Source organism: Capsicum annuum, chromosome 3, assembly GCF_002878395.1.
Source record: "Capsicum annuum cultivar UCD-10X-F1 chromosome 3, UCD10Xv1.1, whole genome shotgun sequence".
Classification (NCBI taxonomy): domain Eukaryota; kingdom Viridiplantae; phylum Streptophyta; class Magnoliopsida; order Solanales; family Solanaceae; genus Capsicum; species Capsicum annuum.
The window spans coordinates 176,127,969-176,153,470 of NC_061113.1; the positions used below are offsets into that span (position 1 = coordinate 176,127,969).

At 34.9% G+C, this 25,502-nt stretch overlaps 1 long non-coding RNA gene across 1 annotated transcript in view; it reads right to left on the reverse strand.

Annotated features, from left to right (window-relative positions):
- Positions 1-25,141, reverse strand: part of LOC124896726 — a 48,684-nt gene extending 23,543 nt beyond the window's left edge. Inside the window, exon 1 of the long non-coding RNA XR_007053116.1 lies at positions 24,793-25,141. This is a non-coding gene — a long non-coding RNA (uncharacterized LOC124896726). The remainder of the gene's footprint in view (positions 1-24,792) is intronic.
- Between the last annotated feature and the right edge of the window lie 361 nt (positions 25,142-25,502).

Below are 25,502 nucleotides of genomic sequence, written 5' to 3' on the forward strand. Positions count from 1 at the left end.
GCAAAGAAGAGTATGCGGTTAGTACTTTGAATGTACTGGTATATGAGATGAGGATTAGCTAAAATGCATAAGAATAACTAAACATAAATACATGATCATATAAGATTTGTGAATGCAAGACCAAGTGTGAATATGTTTCTATAATAATCTGTAAATAGAATAACTAAAATATGTATAGATGAATAACTGAGGTTTTGTACACTTGGTCAAGAAAACCTAAACTAAAATACACTAAATATTGTACTAAGACTGTGAGAGGTGTCATCTAACCGATATGTACCCTAATTTGAACTAATTGGGGTCCAACTTGTAACCCCAAGTAGAAGAGCGTCAGTATCATTCCATGGATACTAACACTGGCTATGTAGATCCCCTAATCTAATATCCCAGAGGACTAGAGAGTCAGTCCTAAACTAGTGGGTGACCCTTAAGAGAGTGTCAGTCCTAAACTGGCGAGTGACATCTCATAATCCTACGTTGGTTACATAGTTTAGGAACTTAGAGACTGCTACAAGGGAACTATTCCTAACTGGCAGGTGAGCCCCCATCCCTAGGTTCTTCAATGCTAAATCCTACTTCTAACTAAACTGACACTAGTAATGAACTGAGTTGAATTAGATACAACTAAACATATAACTGACATTGCTTATCATGGTCTGAACATAACAACTGACTGAATGATAATACTCATGTTTCAATTGAAATCATTTCAAAGACACTAAAATCATGTAAAACAACTAGGTATCGAGTGTTCATAACCCAGCAGCACTAAATGATTATAAAATACAATATCAAACTTGAAATGTTAAAGAATGAAATCATAGTTCAAATAACCCAAACATGGGCATTTCATCAAATATGAAATAATCATAAACTGTCACATTGGAATGCCTTAAACATGAGGAAAACAACATGATTATATGGCTAAATTCATAACATGAGGGTAAATCCTAAAATCAATTATACATGACATAAAAAATACATACTTAAAGTATCATATGACTCATTCTACTCGAAAACACTTGTAACCATAACTTGAAATTGAATTAACAGGAGATTTGTGGCTTTATTTCATTAAGAACAAGTATAAAATCATAAATTAAACCAAAAGAGGGTTTTGGGCTCCATGGGTGGAAGGAATCCATGGATGAACATTCACATACCTTGCTAGATGAATTCTTAAAGATTCCTTGAGACTTTCTTGAACCTAAAGCTTGAATTCTTTGATTTCTTGTGAAAGAGTTAGGGTTTATTCTTGGGATGAAAGATGGTTTTCTTGAGAGGATTTATGCGTAAAAGGGCTAATAATGCCCCTTGGGTACCCCAATTTCAATCTATGGATGAATTGGGTAAAGGAAATTGACCTAAATACCCTTAAAAAGTTAAGAAACAAAGCTGGGTGGGATAGGTAGGGGGCAACACAGGCCTTGGAGTAGTGGACTACCCCAAACGTCACCCACCTTTAGAGCGGGGGACTAACCCAGGCGGCGCCCGCCTTAGCCCGGTGGTCTAAAGGGGGCGGTGCCTGCCTATCCCGGTGGTGCTTCTATTTTAGTTTTCCAAACACACCCCTATGCTTGTCTAAAAGTTTTAAAACTCACCTGAGACACACTTTGAACAACCTCGATCATAAATCAACTCCAAATTTGACATCTCGAGGTCGGGAAGACCAAAATAAAAATCATCAAATTCTAGGGGTCTTGAAAATGACTAAGTCCTCAACACTTTGTGAAAATTTCAAGTCTTGGACCCCTTTGAACATGCAACTGGGAGCTGAACAGGGCTAGGATATTATGGGGTATTACACAGGTTTGGGCTAATCACAATAGCCTTAATCTTTGTTGGGTTTACGATATCGCATCCTTAGACACCATATGCCCAAGGTAATCTGTCAAAGTTTGAAGCACAATCCTGAAATATTACATATGATCCTCTCTACTCCTCGAATACACAAGGATGTTATCAATGAATATAGTCAAAAAAATACAAATAAGGATCAAGCACACGATTCATCAAATCCACCTATCTTTAAAATAGCCTTAGCCTAAATCTTCAACTAATGGTAATCGAAACTCAAGTCAATCTTTGAGAACACCGCAACTCCTTAAAGTAGTTCAAACAAATCATTAATGTGAGGCATAAGATAACAGTTCTTCATCTTCACCTAATTAAGCTACCTTTAATCAATACACATATGCATACAACCATCCTTCTTCTTTAAAAACAACATTGGATCTCCCTAAAGAGACATACTAGATCTAATAAAACTCTTACCAAGAATATCCTAACTATGAGAATTCAGCTCCTTAAGCTCGGCAAGAGTCGTAAGGTAAGGTGGCATAGAAATTAAAATATCCTAGGTGTTGATCCCTAAAAATTTCTTAAATTTTATCCTCACTAACTTGACTATGACTCCTCCTTACAAGTCATAAGGAGTCTTGATGGGTCTTAGGGACCCAATCATAGCCTAAACAGTGTGTGTGTTGCTAAGTTCTATTCAGAGTACGAGTGGCTCACTATGAGTTATATGGACTCATTACACGTCGTAGTGTGCTAATTTTAGGATATCTAGTGATTACCCTAATTGGTTTTTGTGTTGACTATGACTGGATCTCATGAGTCGTAGGGTCCCATTATGAGTCATCATATACGAGTCGTAAGGCGAATAGTGTGAGTGCCTGGTGACACTACTTTGACAATGACTCATGTCTAGGAGTTGTAATAAGTTGTGATGAGTCTTTTGCAGACTCGTAACGATAAATGGTTTATTTTTCTAGTTTTTTAAATAGGGGTATTTTAAATATTTTCCTCTTATTCCCATAATAACCCATGACCTATAAACATACTTCAAGCCATATTTTTATTGATAACCCACTCCAAACATTCTTTCTTCTCTCTCAAATCTCTAAAGTATCCATACTTAGGGTTTCCAAGGAGTAGGTCATCCAAGGTCTTAAGGGTCAAATTTCTTTCATAAAACTTGGTATTTTCAAGCATGTTACTCTTTCCCTATACTTGTATTTTCTTAATGGAATGATTTGGATAATTTTTTCTTGGCTTTGATGTTGGGTTTTGAATATAGGTTTAGGGTTTTGAATATAAATTGGTTAAATGATTTTTCTATGATATTTATGAAATTATTTTGCTTAAATTAATGGTTGGTACATGCATTGGGGTGCATGTAATGGTTGATAAAATAGGGGTACAATAGAAACCCCAAATTGGTAAATTATGGCAATATGGGTACAAAGGAATCCCTAAATAATTGGTTTGACGTGGAAATTGGTAATAATCTTAACCCACTTACATAATTAATTTTGGTTCATATATTATCACTTGGTTTGGCTTATTTCTTGAAGTTAATTTATAGAATAATTAATTTATTGTATAATTGGATAATAATAAGGATTGTGAAAACCTTGTGGGGTACATCAGAATCCCCCAAGTAAAATTTAATAATGGAGTCTGTGGGGTATATGATAATCCCTTAAGTGTTGGATTAATGACATTGCTTGCGAGCTATATTCAGTATGATGATACCACTTAATAATGCCTTAATAATTAACCCTAGAATTGGTGGTTAGGTTATGTGTTAATTAGGTAATAATGGGGGTTGTGTTATCTAGCCGTGAAGGGGTGAGTCCAAAAGATAGATACTAAAAACTCATATTTGCCAACATAAGGGTTGGTCTTGATGACCATGTGTTTTTGGGGCACAAAGGAATCCCCCAAGTGTATATGCATATATATGTATTATCGTGGGTGAAGGGTACAAGGAAATCCCTTGTAATCTATTATATCTTTAGTTCGTGTAGCTAACATGCATCGGGGCCCATCCACGGGGTAACACTAGACCCATATAACTCATGGGTGGATATATAATGGTAAAGATACATAACCCAGGTTCAGGTTTTAAAGTTCATGTTAAGCCTAGTTCCCTTTCCTAACATCTTATATTCATATATATGCTCTGATATGCATGGATATGAACATGAACATTATTTGATTTATCTTTGAATTGGTGAAATTATTTATATTTATCCTTGAATTACATACTAGCGCTCACCTTGCTAACCATATTTAGATGATGTATCCCTATGTGATACAAAAATGGCCATACTTTTATTTCACCTACACAGTGACTAGGATTTGGGATTATCTAGTAAATCATGTTGAAGTGGTGAGCTTCCATACCTTGGAAGACCCCATTTCATGCTTTGGTTTACTTTATATGTTGACTATTTCTCTGGATTTATTTTTTTAGCTATAGTTAGGGGCATGTCCCGACACTCTATTGGTATTCAATTTTGGTAAAGGCTTTTTTGGATTACTGTGGACTTGGGTGACATTTGTTAGTTGTTTTGGTTGGTAACCAGTTATTGGTTATAGAAATGCCTTTTATTCTTTAAACTTACCTTGTGCTATCTTGTTATATGTTAAAAATTTAGCCATTGTTGGGTTGTGTATAGTATTTATTAAGGTTCAGAGGGTGGTCTCCAGTCCATGGTGGATTGGATATAATCATCATGGCTAGGCCTTAGTTTAGATCATGACAAAGTTAGTATCAGAGCCTAGGTTTAGTATCACTGAGTGTCCATAATGTGTCAAGTTGAGTCTCTTTTATGGGTGTGTAGTGCTCCATAGTTATAAGGGAGAGGATATGAGGCATTTAGGATTATTTCCCTTTATTTTTTTTCTATTTTTGAGCTATAGAGTCTAAGGTTTGGAATCTCTTCTAATTCCTATTTGTTCGCCTTTCAAATCATGCATCCCAGAAGATCTGAAGCACATGGAAACTCTTTTGTCCCACTTGGGGACAATATTGATAAGACTTTCCTTGCTTATAGTGTACAGACCTTATCTAGAGGTCCAATTCCTGATTGCCCTCCTAGAGTTCCCCCAGTTCCCACTAGTACCCCTAGAACTCCTCAGGCTGATTTGTCAACTGTTGAGTTTTATCAGTCGATTCACATAGTGGCTCAATTAGTAGCTTCTCAGTTTGAGCGTGATGCTTCTATTACTCCACCTTTTGAGGCCACAAGGTTTGGCCAATTTATAAGGTTGCACCCTCTGACTTTTACTGGTACTAAGGTTGAGAAGGATCCTTAAAGTTTTATTGATGAGATAGAGTAGATTCTTTGGGTTATACATACTTCGAATGTTAAGAGTGTAAAATTCGCTATATACGAACTAAAAGATATAGCATACCAATGGTACAAAGAGTGAGAGAGGCTTAGGGTGATGATGTTGAGTCAGTCCTATAGGTTTATTTCTCTAGTGCTTTTCTGGACCACTTCTTTTCTCAAGTATTGAGGGAGGCAAAAGTGGAGAAGTTTATAAATACGAAGCAAGAAAAAATGAAGATCCAGGATAATGCCTTGAAATTAGTTGTCTCGATATGCTGTCGAGTTAGTGACTAACATGAGGGCCAGAATAAGAGAGTTCTATTTTAGGTTATCTCAAGATATAATTCTTGAGAGTAAGGCTACCTTGTTAAACAAGTACATAGAAATCTATCGACTTATAGTTTATATGCAATAGGTTAAGAAAGATAATAAGAAGCAAGTTGAGATTAGGGAAAGGCAGAGTAAGAAATTTTAGTATTTAGAATTGGGTGGAGGCAACCATCAGAGTGGTAGAGATGGTGGGAAGTGGTCTAAGAAAAAGTAGGCAATTCTAGATCCTATTCAATGGCTAATACTCCTCATCTAAAGTTGTACAATGACCGATATTGTTAGGGTGGCGACGGTTCTAGGGCACAGGGTGCCCAATCTCAGGCTAATGGGGCCCAGTCAGCTCCACCATATTCTCTCTATAGATTTTATGGTCAATTTTATCATGATTTTGTGATGAGGGGAGGACAGGAGTTTTAACTGTGATCAACCAGGACATATACTGAAAAACTATCCCATTTGTAAAGTTGTTTTTGGGTAAACAAGTTTCATGTTGCCTCTTCATCATCTCCTTCACCAAAGGATGCCTTTGCTCTGGCATTACTCAGAACTGTCTCTATTCTCTCAATAGCTGTCAAGAGTCCGGAGCATCTCCAAATGTAGCTACTAGTATATTGAAACTTTTTTCTTATAATGTGTACTATTTACTTGATTTAAGGTCCAGTCTTTCGTATGTGACCCCATTTATGGTTGTGCATTTTGGTTTTGGTATTAAGTGTATTTCGAACCCTTTCTCTATTTCTACCCTGGTGGGTGACTCTGTGGTTTCTTGAAGAGTCTATTTGGGTTGTGTGGTGTCTATAGGTTGTAGAGAAACTCTTTTAGATTTGATAGATTTATACATGGTTGATATTGATATCACACTAGGGATGGATTGGTTACACTTGTGCTATGTCTCCTTAGACTATCAGACCCATACAGTCATTTTTAGATTCCCAAATGAGCCAGTTATTGAATGGGAGAGGAGTTCTCGAATGACAAATGAGAGGTTCATATAATATCTTAGAGCCAGGAAATAAATTTTCAAGGGTTGTTATGAATTTTTTGAGGTCTTCCCTGATGATCTTCCTAGTGTCCCTCCTAATAGAAAAATTGACTTTAGGCTTGATTTTGTTCTGAACACTCATCCTATCTCTATCCCTACTTATAAAATGGCTTCAGCTAAGTTGAAGGAGCTTAAAGAGCAGCTGAAGGACCTTCTAGACAAGGATTTTATCTATTATAGTGTGTCTCTTTGGGGTGCACCTATTTTGTTCATACGTAAGAAGGATGGTTCCCTTTGAATGTGTATTGATTATCTATAATTAAATAAGGTAATGATAAAGAACAAGTATCCTCTTCCTACGATCGATGATTTGTTTGATCAGCTTCAGGGTACTAAGTTTTTCTCTAAGATCGATCTTCGGTTTGGGTATTATAAGTAAAAGATTAGGGAGGTGGATATCCCTAAGACTGCCTTCTGCACCTATTATGGTCAATTTGAGTTCTTGGTCGTGTCTTTTAGGTTGAACAATGCCCCGACAGTATTTATGGATGGTGAATCAAGTCTTCTACCAATTTTTTGATTTGTTCATCATTACGCTCATAAATGATATTATAGTGTACTCTAAGAATTGGTGGATTATGCTAATTACCTATGCATTGTATTGTAGACCTTGAAAGATCAGCTATTGTATGCTAAATTTTCAAAATATGAATTCTGGTTGAACGTTGTTACCTTTCTAGGGCATGTTGTGTCTAGTTAGGGGATCATCCTAGATTCACAGAAGATTGTAGTGGTTAAGAAGTAGCCTAGACCTATAACTCCAATTGATATTCACAGATTCTTGGGTTTATTTGGTTGTTATAGAAGGTTTGTCAAAAGCTTCTTGTCGATTGTGGCCCCTTTTGACTAAATTAACTCAGAAGAAGGTAAAGTTCTTATGGTCTGAAGCTTGTGAGGGTAGTTTCGAGAAGTTAAAGGATAAGTTGACTTTAGATTTGATTTTAACCTTTCCTGAGGGTATTGATGGTTTTGTGGTCTATTGTGATGCATCTTGGATGAGGCTTGGTTGTGTGTTAATTCAGCATGAAAAGGTGGTGGTGTATGCTTCTAGGCAGTTGAAGGTTCATGAGAAGAACTATCTGACTCATGATTTGGAGTTATAGGCTATGGTGTTTACATTGAATATTTGGAGACATTATTTGTAGGGGATCTATGTTGATATTTATTCTGATCTGAAGAGCCTGAAACATGTGTCCACTCAGAAGGATCTAAATCTTAAGCAAAGGAATTGGCTTGAATTACTATCGGACTATGACATAAGTCCCCACTATCACTAAAGTAAATCTAACATGGTTTATAATACTCTTAGTAGGTTATCTATGGATATCTTATCCCATGTGGAAGAGGAGAAGCATGGACTGGTAAAGATATTCACTGTTTAGCAAATCTAGTAGTTCATCTCCTAGATTTTGAGGATGGTGGTGTATTTGTATAAGAGGTAGTGAAGTCATCCCTGGGTATTGAGGTATATGAAAAGCAAGTGTTGGATCCTATCTTCATGCAAATAACTAATGATATGGGTAGGAAAAAAGTGATGGCTTTTGAGATTGGCGGTGATGGTATCCTGAGGTACCAAGGGATGTTGTGTGTTCTTGATATTAATAGGTTGTGAGGTAGGATTTTGGCCGAGGCTCACAATTTGCGATATACAATTCATCCTAGATCTACCAAGATGTATAATGGTCACAAAAAGACTTATTAGTCAAATAATATAAAGCGGGATGTGGCCAATTTTGTAGCTAAGTGCTTGGTGTGTCAACAAGTGAAGGTTGAGCACTTAAGGGCCAGTGGATTGTTTCCAAAAATTGAGTTACCTGTGTGGAAGTGGGAAACAATTAGTATGGATTTTTTACTAATCTTCTACAGTCTCAAAAATATCTTGATTCTATTTGGGTCATCGTGGATAGGATGACCAAGTATGCTCACTTTTTGCCTATGAGTACAAATTATTCTGGAGATGATTATTCCAAGTTGTTCCGTGAGGAGATCTTTAGATTGTATGGTGCTCTGGTGTCTATCATTTTAGATAAAGGTCCGTAATTCTTATCTCAATTTTGGAAATCGTTGTAGAGAGGCTAGGAGACTAAGCTGAGACTTAGTATCGCTTTCCACCAGTAAATGGATGGGTAAGAAGAGAGGATGATTTACACCTTGGAGGACATGCTTTGAGCTTGTGTGATTGAATTTGGTGGTATTTGGGTTGACCATTTGCTTCTCATTAAGTTCCCTTAAAACAACAGTTACTACTCTGGCATTGGTATGGCTTCGTTTGAGGTGTTGTATCGTTGAAGGAGTAGATCTCCTATTTGGTGATTCAAAGTTGGCAAAGCTGAGATGTTTGGCCCAGATTTGGTTCACTAAATTATGGAAAAGGTGATGGTGATTCAGGATAGGCTTAAGACTGCTCAAAGTCGCTAATAGTCCTATGCAAATGTAAGACAAAGGGAGTTGGAGTATAACATTAGTGACCGAGTGTGCTTAAAGGTGTCTCTCATGAAGCGAGTGATGCGATTTAGAAAAAAAAAAAACTTAGTCCCCTTTATGTTGTCCCGTATTTAGTTTAGAGGAGGATTGGTAATATTTTATATGAATTGGAGTTGCCTTCTAGTTTGAGCTCCATTGATCCGGTCTTCAATGTCTTAATGTTGAGGAAGTGTGTGGGTGATTCTTGGTTGGTTTTTCCTTTGGAAGGTGTGGGTATTTTGGATTTCTTATCTTATGTGGTGGTTCTAGTGAAGATCTTGGATTGGCAAGTTCGTCAGTTGTGGATGAAGGATGTGGCTTTGGTAAAGGTTTTTTGGAGGAACCAAAAGTTCAATGAAGCTACTTGGGAAGCTGAAGAGGACATGAATTCCAAGTATCCATTCATATTCCCTATTCCAAAAAATCATGCTTAATGTATATGTGATCTTAGCATTTTTGTTTTCTGACTTTGTTAAAGGAAATTGTGAATTCCATGATGTCGTTGTTTTCTATCTCTGTTAAAGGTAATTGTGGTTGTGTTTGGAGTCAAATCATGCTAATAAATTCCTTAACCCATCATTCTAGGATGAATGATCCTAAGGAGGGAGAATGAAACATCCCAGGAGTTGATCCCTAAGAATTTCTAAAATTTTATCCTTACTGCCCTTACTGCAACACCTCCTTACGAGTCATAAGGAGTCTTGACGAGTCCTAAGGACCCAATCATAGCCTAAACATCATATGTGTGGCTAAGTTCTATTTTGAGTACGAGTGGATCACTACGAGTCGTAAGGACTCGTTACGAGTTTTAGTGTGAAAATCATAGGATGTCTAGTGACTACCCCAATTAGTTTTTGTGTTGACTATGATTGGACCTCACGAGTCGAAGGGTCCTATTTCGAGCCATGGCAGACGAGTCGTAAGGCCAATAGTGTGGGTCCCTAGTGATATTTTGAGAAAGACTCGTGGATACGAGTCGTAATGAGGCATGATGAGTTGTTATGAGACCCATAACGATTGACGGTTTATTTTTCCAATTTTTAAAATAGGGTTATTTAAGACATTTCCCTCTTATCCTTATAATAACCGATGACCTATAAACATACTTGGGGCCCTATTTTCATCGATAACCCACTCCAAACATTTACGCCTTATTTTCATCGATAGCCCACTCCAAACATTCTTTCTTCTCTCTCAAGTCTCTCAAATATCCATAATTAGGGTTTCCAAGAAGTAGGTCACCTAAGAGCTCAAGGGTTAAATTTTCTCTGTGAAACTTGGTATTTTTAGGCATGTTACTCTTCCCCTGTGCTTGTATTTTCTTAATGGCATAATTTGGATAATGTTTACATATCTTTGATGCTGGGTTTTGAACTATGGGTTGAGGGTTTTGAAAATAAATTGTTTAAATTCTTTTTCAATGATATTTATGAAATTGTTTTACTTAAATTGATGGCTAATGCATACATTGGGATGCATGGGAATGGCAGATGGAATAGGGGTATAATGGAATCCCAAATCGGTAATTGTGGCAATAGGGGTACAAAGAATCCCCAAATAATTGGTTTGGTATGGAAATTGGTAATAACCTCAACCCACTTGCATAATTGATTTTGGTTCATGCATTATCACTTGGTTTGGATTATTTCTTGAATTACTGCATTGCATAATTGGCTAATAAGATAATAATAAGGATTATGAAAACCTTGTACGGTACATCAGAATCCCCCAAGTAAATTTTAATAATGGAGTTTGTAGGGTACATGAGAATTCCCTAAGTGTTTGCTCAAAGACATTTATTGCAAGTTATAGTCGGTATGACGATACCAATTAACAATGCCTTAATAATTGACTCTTGGAATTGGTGGTTGGGTTATGTGTTAAATGTTTTAATTGGGCAATAATAGGGGTTGTGTTAGCTAGTTGTGAAGGTGTGAGTCCAAAGGACTGATACTGGAAACTCATGTTTGCCAACATAAAGGTTGGTATTGATGACCATGTGCTTATGGGGTACAAGGGAATTTTTCCAAGTGTATATACATACATATGTATCATAGAGGGCGAAGGGTACAAGGGAATCCCCAACCATCTATGATATCTCTAGTTCTTGCAGCTAACACGCACTAGGCACCATCTAAGGGGTAACACTAGACCCATATAGCTCGTGGGTGGATTCATGATGATAAAGCTACACGGCCCAGGTTAAGATTTGAAAGTTCATGCTAAGCCCAGTTCCCTCTCCCAGCATCTTATATACATATATATACTTCGATATACATGGATGTGAACATATACATTGGTTTGATTCGGCTTTGAATTGATGGCATTATTAAATCATTATCCATGAGTTACATGCTAGCATTCACCCCGTGAAATATCTTCAGACATTGTATCCCTACACAATGCAGGAGCTGGCCATACTTCTACTTCACCTACATAGTGACTATGATTCGGCATCAGCTAGCGAGTCAGATTGAAATGGTGAGCTTCCATACTTCAGAATACCCCATTTCATGCTTTGGTTTACTTTAGGTTTTAACTATTTCCAATCTGCAGAAAACCTTTGAAAAGGAAATTTGTTCTGACTTCCCTAATGCATTTTGGGAAAGGAAGAAACACTTGGTTGAACTTCCTTACATCCCCGGATTTGACGAAAAAAATATTCCTACTAAGGCCAGACCTATCCAAATGAACCATGAGATGATGGAAATCTGTAAGAAAGAAATAGATCATCTCCTGAAAAATGGCATCATCAGACGCTCTAACTCCCCCTGGAGTTGCTCTGCCTTTTATGTTAATAACAGTGCAGAGAAAGAACGCGGAACCCCTAGGCTTGTGATAAATTACAAGCCCTTAAACGCCGTTTTAAAATGGATTCGACATCCGATTCCTAATAAAAGGGATCTTCTCAAGCGAACCTTCAAGGCCAACCTTTACAGTAAATTTGATATGAAGTCAGGATTCTGGCAGATTCAAATAGCTGAAAAGGATAAATATAAAACAGCATTCAATGTCCCGTTTGGACATTATGAATGGAATGTTTTGCCTTTCGGCTTTAAAAACGCTCCTTCAGAGTTTCAAAATATTATGAACAACATCTTCAATCCCTATACTTATATGTCAATAGTTTATATTGACGATGTGCTTATTTTCTCCGAGAACATTGATTCTCATTTCAAACATTTAAATACTTTCTTTAAGATTGTCAAACTTAATGGTTTGGTGGTGAGTGCCACAAAAATGAAACTCTTCCAAACATCTGTTCGGTTTTTAGGACATGATCTGTACCAAGGTAGCCATAAACCTATTTGCCGAGCCATTGAGTTCTCCTCTAAATTCCCTAATGAAATCACTGATAAAACGCAGCTCCAAAGATTTTTAGGAAGTCTTAATTATGTTGCAGATTTTATCCCTAATATTAGACAGGTCTGTGAACCCCTTTACAAACGGCTCAAGAAAACCCCTGTTCCATGGAGTCTTGACCAAACCAACGCAGTTATCCAAATCAAGAATTTGGTCCAGAACCTTCCGTGTCTAGGCATTCCCAACCCGGACGCCTTTATGATTGTCAAAACTGATGCTTCCGACATTGGGTATGGGGGAATACTGAAACAAAAGCTCTTGAAGAATTCTCCTGAGCAATTAGTCAGATTTACTTTCGGAATATAGAATTCTGCACAAAAAAACTATAGCATAGTTAAGAAAGAAATCTTATCTATAGTGCTATGTATCACGAAGTTTCAAGATGACCTTGTTAATAAAGAATTTTTACTTAGAGTAGATTGTAAATCTGCCAAAGAAATTTTACAAAAGGATGTCAAAAATCTTGTTTCAAAACAAATATTCGCTAGATGGCAAGCTCTCCTATCTAGCTTTGATTTTCAAATCGAATTTATTAAAGGAGAAAATAATTCCCTCCCCGATTTTCTAACAAGAGAATTCTTACAGGGCCATAATGAGACCCACGACACTGGAAAAAATCTCAGCCACAAAACCGGATCAAACTAGAATGGCTAGACCATTCGATTCACCGCCAGCAGCCTCAGCTCCGTTAAGACCCTCAGTCCCTCAGAGGCCTGAACTACAGAACAAATATGCAGCCCTTGTCGAAGTGCCAAAGCTTCCTCCCCCAATGCCATCCAAATTGGTAGATCTTAAAACCAATAAACCCTTTGATAAAGGGTCATCCTCAGGCTCATCAGTACAATCCAAACAAAGCTATACCATGAAGCCTCCTGAATCCTTTGCGCAGGCTGTCGATCCTGCAATTACTAAAGCACCACCTACATCTCCCGCTAAAGAGGAATTTAAATTTGTTACCACCCAGATGATACCAATTATAGCCCTGGACAAAGCTTACGAGGGCTACCCTCTAGAACAACTTATCAAACCGGTCTACAATGACAAAAATTTTGTGGATACTGAAAGTCCACTCAAAACACGCAGATTTTATGAAGCAATTTTAGTCGACACAGATTCTATCGAAGTCGAACATTCTATGGATGAACGAAATCCCGAATTCATTGCCTATTCGAGATTTACCATCAAGCGGGTACTCACCTCGTTTAACTGGTTTGCGGATCATCTACACACTCCCATTGCCTTATCGATGCCTCATAGGCCTCAGACATACAATTGGTATGACTACAAGTCTGCCTGGTTCAACTTCCTCTATGTTCGACCAGGACATACCTGGTTTGTTAAATATTGTCCCGCTATGTTAAATGCCATTATACCTAGATGGTTTTATGAGTGGTGGGGATGCTTCGGAGGAATTAAAGAAATTCTTCCCCAACAGTTCCTAAGCCGCCTAGCAGAGTTTTGTGCAAATGAAGGATGTCTAACCCTTCCAGAACACATTCAAATGTGTAAATTTTTTATTAAGAAACGTGTATCTTATATTATCTCCTGGAATTTTACCAAAGGAGAACAAGACCGTATTACCTATTTGTCCAAAGAGATAAAAGTTAAAGGTTGGACTCCTAAACCAGCAGCCCCTAAAACTCCTGACAAAGGAAAAACACCAGCATCTTCAGCAGGCGCTCCGAAGAATAAACAGGCGCTTAAGGAAAGATTGAAGAAGGCTTTGAACGATCTCGAAAGCCAAGAAGTCAATGATGAAGTCCTACAGCTTCTAGAAGAAGCCTCTTCCACCAGCAGCGGTGACAACAACGGAGATATGTTAGTCCCCAAAGGAATTGCTAGGGCCTACATGGACCCCTACTAAGAACAAAGAAAGGACCCTCTCAAAAATAGAGGTTCAAAGAACTGGAATTATTTTTGAAAGGGCATTCTACTGTTCCTAGTGGGAATCTACTGGACCCACTTATAAGCACTCAGCTTTATTAAAGCTAAAGAATCAGTCAGCTTTATTAAAAGAAGACAGCCTATCACATCTGCTTTCTTAAAAGGAATCTCATGCTTTTCCAAAAGAGAAAAGACAGAAGACACTCAGCTTTTCAAAAGCTATCAGCAAAGAGGAATCTACTTTTAGAGATTTACATCTAAACCTTACACCTGTATGCACGAGATGTATCACTTACAATTTCTCTGTCTATTTAAGACAACTTGTAAACTAGAGAAAGGCATCAGAAATTTCACAATGAAGATGGATGGTACTATTGAAAAATACAAGGCAAGACTTGTAGTAAAAGGCTTCAAACGGAAGAAAGGCCTTGATTACTTTGATACATACTCGCCAGTAACAAGGATAAACTCGATTCGAATGTTAATTGCCTTGGCGGCGGTATATGATCTTCAACTCCATCAAATGGATGTGAAGACCGCATTCTTAAATAGAGATTTGGAGGAAGAAATATACATGGAACAATCTGAGGGTTTTATGGTTCCAGAAAAAGAAAATAAGGTGTGTAAACTTGTTAAGTCACTTTATGGACTCAAACAAGCACCTAAGCAATGGCATGCAAAGTTTGACCAAACCATATTGGCAAATGGATTTAAGATAAATGAATGTGACAAATGTGTATATATTAAAGACACACCAAATCATCAAGTCATTATTTGTTTATATGTGGATGATATGAAGACCATCAGCAAAGATATTTGTGACATAAATGCAACCAAACGAATGCTCGAGAGCAAGTTTGATATGAAAGACCTTGAAGTTGCAGATATGATCTTAGGTATACGAATCCATCGAACTCCACAAGGGTTAGCATTGTCAAAGTCTCATTATATCTAAAAACTATTTGACAAGTTCAAGGATATGGAATTCGGTATTGCCAAGACTCCATTGGATGTGAACTTTGCACTTCAAAAGAATGAAGGTGAAAGTGACTCATAATTGGAGTACACAAGTGTATTGGGAAGTTTAATGTATATAATGAACTATACACAACCAGACATAGCATGTACAATTAGTAAATTGAGTCGGTACACGAGTAATCCCAACAAAACTCAGTAGATGGCAATGAAAAGAGTTTTGGGGTATCTTAAATATACTCAAAACTATGCTTTGCATTATAATAAATAGCCTACGGTACTTGAAGGATATAATGATGCAAATTGGATCATCGGATCGAACGAAATAAAATCCATAAGTGGATATGTATTTACTATCGGTGGAGGAGAAGTTTTTTGGAAATCATCCAAACAAACTTGTATCGCTCGCTCTACAATGAAATCTGAATTTATCGCATTAGATAAAGCCGGTGAAGAAGCAGAATAGCTCTAGAATTTCTTTGAAGACATTCCGTATTGGCCCAAGCCACAGGCACCAGTGTGTATACACTGTGATAGCCAAGCGGCAATAGGTAGGGAAGAGAGCATGATGTATAATGGTAAATCTTATCACATACAACAGAGACATAATACCGTTAGGGAACTTCTCTCTAATGGAATTATCACTATTGACTATGTAAAGTCAAAGGATAATGTGTCGGATCAACTTACAAAAGGCCTATCTAGAGAAGGAGTGGAAAGAACATCCAAGGGAATGGGTTTAAGGCCTAGGACGATTCAGCATGGCGGTAACTCTACCTAGCAGATTGAAGATCCCAAGAGCTAGGTTCAAGGAGATCAAACAAAGTTGTGTCTGACAGGTTCAACATTGTCAATTACCCAACTCATTCTCATGATGTAGACAATGTATAGTAAACTAGGGTAAGACTTAAGTTGAAAAGTGTTTTAATGATTATCTAAATTTGACAGATTTTACCAAATAGTTTAATCTATAGGATTGAACGTTTAGAAATCACCTATGCGAGGGTGAAGTGGAAGCCGCTTTAAAGAGATGTTAGTAAAAGTCTATTATTTAAGCTCATGGCTGAAAATAACAAAACCATGAGAACCATAAATGTTAAAAACGCTGGTTGTGTGACATGTATTGTCTAGGTGTATATTAAAGCTCGACGGTTCAAAGATATCAAATCTACTGATTGACTGAGTGTATCCGATGCATGTACACTACGGAAAGTTCAAAGGAAAACTCACTTATCCGGATGCAATCAGTCTTTGCTTGATGATTACATACTTGTTCGTAAAAAATTTATAAAAAATAGCCATTCCCCATTCATTTGGGGGATTGTTGGGTTCATAGTATATAAAAGAAGTGTAAATGGAAAAATTGAGGATAAAATTGTGGAGGGGAAAGAGACACTAAAATAAAAGTGTACTCTCAAATTAGAAAGTTTACTCTTTCCCCCTCATTGGTAGAAGAAGAGAACTTGAAAGTGTTTATAATCAAGAACACTTACTCCATATGGCAAGTGAGGCAAGAAATAATAGATGCCTCACGCTGTCATCGTCATCACTCAGCTCGGCTTCTGCTTCGGCTTTGGCTTCGACTTCGGCTTTGAATTTGGATTTGGATTTGGCAAATGATCGATCGATGAGATCTATCTTTTTGGACAAACTTTATTTGAATTCTTAAGAATGCCAAGGAAAAATGCAGTAAAATTTTTTTTGCAGTTTTGAACCTCCATTTATATATATACATGCAGTAACAGTTGCACTGTTTCAAGTGAACTGATGCATTGTTTTCGAACTAGTGCTTCAGAAATGATACTTTGTTCTGAACTGAGGCTACAGAAGGTTGTAATGGTTCGAAATGATACTTCAGAAGGATGTAATCCTTCAATGAAGTGACACACTGATTCATGAAATGAGAGGAATGTTCAGGAAAATATGCAATCTTTAATGAACAGACATGAACTTGCAGCAAAGGTGTAACCTTTGGAGTGAACCATTGCCGCTTTTCAGAAGAGGCATATTGTGGCTATATAAACCTAGTTTCTTCCACAGGTTTAGTACAAAAAAAATTTAGATTAAAAACTCTCTTCTTGTCTTAAAAAAATATTTTGTGTGATCACTCAAAAAGTTCTGTGAGTTCAACGATATTCCAATCATTTGAGGTACCGCTATTGTTGGTCTGTTAGCTATTTTATCCTGAAAGAAAAAATTCCACTACCTCGAGTACAGTGAGGGAGATTATTTCCTTAAGAAAAATCCGTGAATTCGGACGACTTGGCTATTTTCTGTTTCATCTTAATTTTTGCAAAATAAAATACACCTCTTGAAAAGGTCATTTTGATCTTGTGTTGAGAGTATTTGATATACTTTATTGTGTGTTTGTTTATACTTGAACTCAAGTTGAACTTGGTGTTGTAATATACAGATTCTGTGTACCTGAAGTACAAACTAGATAACACTACTCACTAAAAAATTTTCTATACTATTAAGCATCCATCATGGCTTGTCTCACTCCTCTGATGCACATTCTTCTTAATAGTACTGTTCACATGATTGCATATATTTTAATTGAGCATCTACAACATAATATTCCGATTCCAACCTTTATTAGTCATGGTATGTCTTACTTCATCAATTTCTTGGTTACAGAAATGAGAAATAGGTAAGTAAAAATACAAAGCATAAATTAGGATCAATTATCAAATCAAATCTAGAATGTTCACATCTAGGTTCCCACTAGATTTCTTCATCAACGTAATATCTAGCAATCAACATGTGTTTTCATATTTGAGATTCAGCCTTCCATTCTACCACCTGCGGCCTGTGTCTTTTACAATATTTGTTCCATAAAAAATTGGATCAAATAGTTTTTTTGAGTTCTAAACATCCACCATAACTTAGAAAATATGGATTTTGATACATAAAAAAGATATCTAAATCCCAAACCCCTCTCTTCCTTGGAAAGACAAATCTCATTCCATGATACCCAGTATTTACTCCTTTCCTCCTTACAATTCCAAATAGATCTTTCAAAACTTCTATGAATATCATTAATCACACATTTAGGAGGAGTAATTGTATAAAGAAGATAAATTGATATACTTTGCAAGACATGGTTGATTAATATAGCTTTACCACCAAAAGAAAGTACGATCAGCAAAATGATCTTAAAGAAAGTAAGATCAGCTTTACTTTTCCATACCTGAATCCTATTCTTTACTTTCTTTATAAGATCAGCAAAATGGTGTTTTCTCCTCCTTACATATCCAATGGGACATCCCAAGTACATCAAAGGGAATTTACCCCTAATGAAGCCACTAGTGCTTTCCACTGCCAGAATATTATCTTGTGGAGCTTTGCTAAACATTTAGGAAAACTTTTTTCTCCATTAATGTTTTGTCCATAGTGGGACTCATATTGCCTAAGCACCTCCATGATAAGTTTCAAAGATCTTTTTCAGCAACAACAAAGATTTTAGCATTATTAGATAAGCTAGATGATTTAAATTGTCACTCTATTTAGGCATTCCAAAACTCTTAAATTTATTATTGATAAATAACCTGTTAAGAGCAGTAGACAACTCTTCATCAGTAAGTATAAATAAGGTAGGAGATAATGGATAGTCTTTTTGACCCCTCTAGTGGAACTGGAAAAATCATCAGTTTGTCGATTAATCAAAATTGAGTACCAATTATTGGCCACAATTCTCTAGATCATGTCCAAAATCAGATTATTAAATCCTATTTTCTCCAACACATTAATCAAAAATCTTCAATCAACTCCATCATAGGACTTTGTCATGTCAAGCTTTATAATCATATTTGCAGGTTTTTTAATTTTTCAAATATTGGTAATAATTTCTTGTGCTAAGAGTGTTTTATCCCTTTGATGGGTTGAAAAATATTTAATATTCAAAATAATTTAAGAAAATTATAGAGTCGCCACTTGATTTTTGAAAAAATATCAAGAAAAATAAAAATATTTTAAGGACTTGAAAATAGAAATAAATATTTAAAATCAAAGAAAAAGATAAAAATTCACGTAACGCCTTGAGAAGGATTTTAAGGAACTCAAGAGCATTCGTTAAAAACGGTTGACCAAAAGATAATTTTGACTGATTTGACTAGTTTTGAAAAATGTGGCTAATTTTATAAAATCTTGAATTCATTTGCAAATATGACATTTATCTCATCCAAGTGAAAAAAAATTATTTGCACGGAAGAAAAATTTGCTCAAAAGAAAAGGTTAACCAAGTCCAATGATTTTATCCATATAGGCAACATAGATTATTTTTAATAAAAAAAATATAAACAAATTAAGAAAAATTGAACAATTACAATAAAGGGGTTTCAATTTCTTATAAGGAAAATCTATTTTTTTATGTTGAAGCGAATTCTCTTTAACTTAAATAAACTAAGTTAACACATTAATAAAATAAAATGTCATTTTGATTTCTAAAAAGCTTGATCTTACAGAAAATATAAAGAGACTAATTTTATTAATTCAAGAATTTAGACTACGTGACAAATTACAAAGAAAGAAAAATATAAAATTAAAATAGAAAAGACAATTCAAAAGAAAATTTAATTTGATTCAACCAAACTTAAGAGTTCATTACAAACAAGTAATCAAATATGAATATATAAATACTAAAAATTACATATATACACAAACTAACTTTACCTTATTACAACACATCCCATATTAACAAACTAATTACATAAATCCTAAACTTATTACTAAAATCTCTTATTTTTTTACTTTCTCTCTCATTCCTCTTATACATTCGAAAAAAAAATATATATATCATTACTTTATCTCTCTTTCCCATATTTACTCCCTTTTTTTCTCCCATTAAATAATTTTTTACTTTCTCTCTCTTTCTCATTTACTTTCTCTCTCTTTTCCATTTACTTTCTCTCTCTTTTTCATATTTGCTCCATTTTTTTCTTCCATTAAACAACCGATTGTTCTTCCATTATTGAATACCTTTTTTCACGCCCAAATGCAAGTAATTTGTAAGTATACTTAGAGGTTACCAATTTGTAAGTTATCAAACATTTATTGAACTTATATACTGATTTTTTTTCAATAAGTTTTAGTTTTTTTTTTCAACTTTACCAAATCACAATCTAGGTCGATTTTTTATTGCATTTTTATTTTTTATGAAATTAATTGCTTTTGCAAATCCATTTCAGTGTGATAGTTCGATAATATCATTTTTTCATTTATTAAAATTCAGATTTTTGTTTTTGTTTTAAAGTTGTTGGTTCTTATTCGGATTCTTGTTTGGTTACATGTTGATTTTTATGAAATTACCTTATTTTGCAATCTCATTCTAGTTTGTTAGTTGATTTTTTTCTATTTTTTTTTCATATAATACAAGGCAGATCTTTGAATTTCTTGTTTATAGTTGCGATTGCTTAATCAATATAGTATAAATTTGGTAATGGATTCTCGTCCTAGCTTTAGTTTAGGACTTAATCAGTTAGATGCTCAAAAAAAAATATTGTCGTTGGTTTTGTTCCTGACATATTTGATATTATACGTTTATATTATTTTATTATACATTACTTTATTTTTTAGACTAATGTATAATATTAGTTTTCTGCTTTATATTCCATTATATTATACAATAAGAAGATGTACATAAAAGAGGCAGTTAAAAAATGATTGTATAAGCTTACATTATTCATTAAAGAAGATTTTTTGAAAATGTATAAGCTACCATCATACATGTCTGTCTGTAGTTTAAGTATATTCGATATTACATTTAAGATGTATAAGTATATATGATATTGCATTTTTTAAATGTATAAGTTACCATCATACATGTCAATCAAAACGCATTTGATGTTGAATATGTTCAAAACATGCCCCAGCAAGCATCTGAAAGTTTGTAAGTAAATTATAATTTTTTTTATAATGTATAACTATATTTAAATTAATGTACTTACTGTTACTTCATTTTTATTTATTTTTTAAATCAAGGACTGTGGCGTCTTTGTTACTGCTTATGCAGAAATATGAAGTGAAGGGCAACAAGTGCATTCATGCGTGTTTGATGCTGGAAGTCAACGTGCATGCTATACTTCATTATTGTGGCATTACGAAGTAGAAAAGGCAAATGAAGGGTACATGAGTGATAATGGCGAAATAGTGTGCGAAATTGATGAAAGTGCAATTGTTACTTTAGAGTAGTTGTTTAATAAAAGTCGAAATTTAATCAACTAAATCTTAGTTTTTGTGGTTGATGTTAAACGAATTCAAAGATTACTTTCTGGATATTAATTTACATTTATGGATGTCTTCATCTTATGAGAATATGCTTTTTAGTCACTGAGACACTACTGCAATGTTACTAGCTGATTCATGGTACTTATTAAATTTCTCTTTCACTTATTTTGTTAATGATTAAAACAACATATTATTAATAAATCTGACATTGTATTCTGAACACATAGTATGTTTCCTGTTATGTACCTTTGCTTATAAGTGAATCTTACATTGAACTAAAGTGAATCTTACATTGAACTAAAGACTAATACATTTTAAACGTATGTATTACATAACAGCATACATGTTGTAAAACGTTTATTACTTGCAAAAAAATTACAGAAATTGTTAATACCATGCACATTTATAATGTATGATGCTATATCATACATTGATATGAATGTATAATCAAATATTATACATTCGTAAGTCTACTGGAATGGCACAGTATCACTATACGTTGCTTTGAATGTATAACAATTTATTATACATTCAAATGTTTACTGGAAAGGCACACATTTATTATACATTGATTTGATTGTATAAAAACATATTATACATTCATAAATTTACTGGAATGATACTGCGTATAATTTATTTTTTAAGAAAATTGAATTCAATTAAATTTCGTTATTGTATTTCTAACCTCATACATGTTAAAAACGTATAATGCTATATCATACATTTATTACACATTAACTATTAATGTACAACAGTTTAATACACCGTGCGTTTCAACAATTACTTACTCCTATAGAGAGTAAGTTACATAGTTAATGTGCTTTTATAATAGTGTTCTAACTTCAAGTTATATGGTTACGAACTATGATATAGGAAAAAAACTTAAAATTTTTATACTAATATAAATCATTGATTAAAGAAATTCACATCTATAATCAATAAAAAAATATAAATTACTTGCTCCAACATTAAAAAAAAATTAATAAAAAATATTTATACAATCAAAATCATTCAAAGTATCTGCACATAGAAAACCATATTATATTATTCATGATTCCTTTGGAAAGAAACCGCATGTTTTGCGGGTGTGATCGACTCGTCCGCATTTACAGAAATTACTATTGCATCACTTTTGTATGACGTATAACTAATTTCTGACTCCCAAATTCCAGAATATCGCAACAATATGGGGATATTCATATTGATTTTACTAATATTGAAGAACGTATGTAGAAGAAGATTTTAGTAGTTTTGGAGAACGGATGCAGAAGAAAGTGGTTATTTTTTAGCTTTCCAGATCGTGAATCATAGGGAAAAAAAATTATGTATAACAAAATTTTTAAAATTCAAATATCAGTTACATGTTCTATCAATAAATGACTTAATGTTGGCTAATTATTGTCTTTAATTAAGGAACTGTAAAATAATTAAAGATTCTCTTACCTTAAATATAGGATTAGTTGTTACATCATACATTCGACCAATGTATAATATGTGACCGAATGTATGAGTATGTTTGCAAAAAAAGGGAGAGAGAAAATAAGAAGGGATTTTGTGTAATTATTTTCATTGTCTATGAAATTTATGTTGTTTACACTAAATAAACTAAAGAAGTGAAGTTAAGTTTGGGACCTCAGATTAGGCCCATTGGTATTTGCCCAGCTTGTTTTGCCTATTTTTTTTTTTTTTTGTGGATATCAGCCTTTCAGCTGTGTATATCAACAATATACTGATTGTATACCAGCCCTTTTATGTTTCATTTTTAGTATATTTCAGCATATATCAGCGGCTATCTTCTTCGCATTTCCACATATTTGCTCCAAGAACTGTATTATTTCTCACCGGATCTGTGTATCACTTGTATATTACTGTATACTCAATATATACTGGTGTATACCAGCAATGTTCTCATTCTAATCAGTCCACTCCGGACTTATTTAGACATGAGATGGCAGGGGTTCGACTCCGAAAATGCAGGAAAGAGAGTCCCATGGACTCAGGTGGTTCATGCATTGCAAAGAAGAGATAGAAGATTACTACATGATGCAACAAAGATCCAACATTGTATGAACAAGATAACAGAGAACATATTCAATCAATTGGTTTTGAGTTTTCACACTGTCCAAGAGTTTTCTTGAATAGAATAGAACAACTCTAATAATCAGAGAACTCAAATCAATATTTATACCTAAGCTTACGCCAATTTTTAAAATCATGCGACCCAAAACGCCTCAAACACGTTCAAGAATAGGCAATAAAACCCCCATAACAAAAATTATAGACGAGCCAAAATTTCAAGAACTATAAATTTAAGATGAACTAACAGTTAGGCAGGTAATCTTGGGATAATCCTATTTCTGACAAAATTATATATCCTGTGATTTTACGCAACAACATAAGCAAATAATTTCAAAGTAACAAACTTATAACAAATTTTAGAGGTGATTGTTAGGTGACAGGTTAATTCTCAAGTTTTGAAAACCAATTGGTTTAGAGAAATATCATATATTAGCACACAGGGGAAATGAGGAAGAAGTATGGATATCAAACAAGATAGGAAAATAAATGAAAGAAAAGGAGAAAAGAAAATAGCTCACTGGCTTTACACCTCAACAAGACCTATTTAAATCTCCTGTTCACTTTCTAACGCAAATAACTTAAAAGAAATCTTGAAGACATAATCTTTAAATCAAAGCAAAAATATAGAGAAACCGTCGACTACCCCAGATCACCCTCATCCTCTTTACGGCTGACCATATCAGTCCGTAAACTACTTTGTTTTTCCGCACGTGGAGACCAAGCTTTACACACAACAATGACGAAACTGAAGTTAGTAGGAGCAGATTTTTGTCAAGCAAAGCAGATCGTACGAACAATGTGTGGATAATATAAACGAGCCATGGAAAGAAAAATCAAAAGCTTTGGAATCAAACCACGAGAAATTGGACAAATTAACATCTAACAGAAAACAAATAGCCTTCAGTTTTCACCAATCAGCATCGAAACTACTGATTAATCCCTTTATCACAGCAACTATAAAATTCCAACTTCTGGAATTACAACTCAAGAATCAACTACCCTCGGAAAGACGTGAACACAATTTTTCATTAGTTTTTGGCTTAAATCACAACTCCAAACTTCTAACATAATCAGATTTTAACAATTAAACTCAAACGACGGATAAGACTCAAAATGACCATCGGATTCATCAAATTGTTCGACATATGAAGGCAGGAAACAACGAAAGAAAAAGAAAGAAGAAAAAATAAAATGATGCGGTCACATAACACCAAAGAGAATTCATACCAAACCAAACAAGTTCAAATTCAACCTGAGAGGAAAATATCAATCAATTACAGGAGGAGAACTAGATGAGTATTTTACCTCTTTGCAAGCAGAAAACCGGACTACAGGCTTTGTCAGAATCTCTCTACCATCACCGAAATGAACTTGGATTCTTATCCTATATATTCGAGCTCAAAACAAGCCTTATCGAATTTCTCAGCACCGAAATCCTTCTTCAGATAGCAAAATCCTATGCTTTCTTGGGGTTCTCGCTATCCGAACTTCCCCACCTTTCAGTGAAAATAATAGGAATATATACAGAAAATATTTTTGAGTTGAATTGTTGTTTTTTAGTGATGTGGGATGGAAATTATGAGGGACATGTTCGAAATTCTAAAAGGCTGATAGATAAAGTCCCATGAATGAGTTGGATTCGTACTATTTTGGTACAAAATTTGAATTTCAAATTCAAAAGCAGACATGGGTGAGCTGTACGCGTGGGCTCGGGTCGATTCGCCTATTGGAATTTTTGTTGGCGTTGGGTCGGTTTGAGTTTTTTGGAGTTGCTATTGTTGATTGTTGGTTTCATAGAAGTGTTAATGGAAAATAGAGAAAAAATGATGGAGAAGAGGAGACACCAATTTGGAAAGTGTACTCTCAAAATTGAAAAGTTCACTAATTCTCCCACATTGGTGCGTTTAAGGAATTTTGGAGTGTTTATAATGATGAACACTTACTCCACATGGTAAGTGAGGCAAGAAATAAGAGATGTCTCGCGCCATCGTTGCTCGCTCGGCTCGACTTTAGAT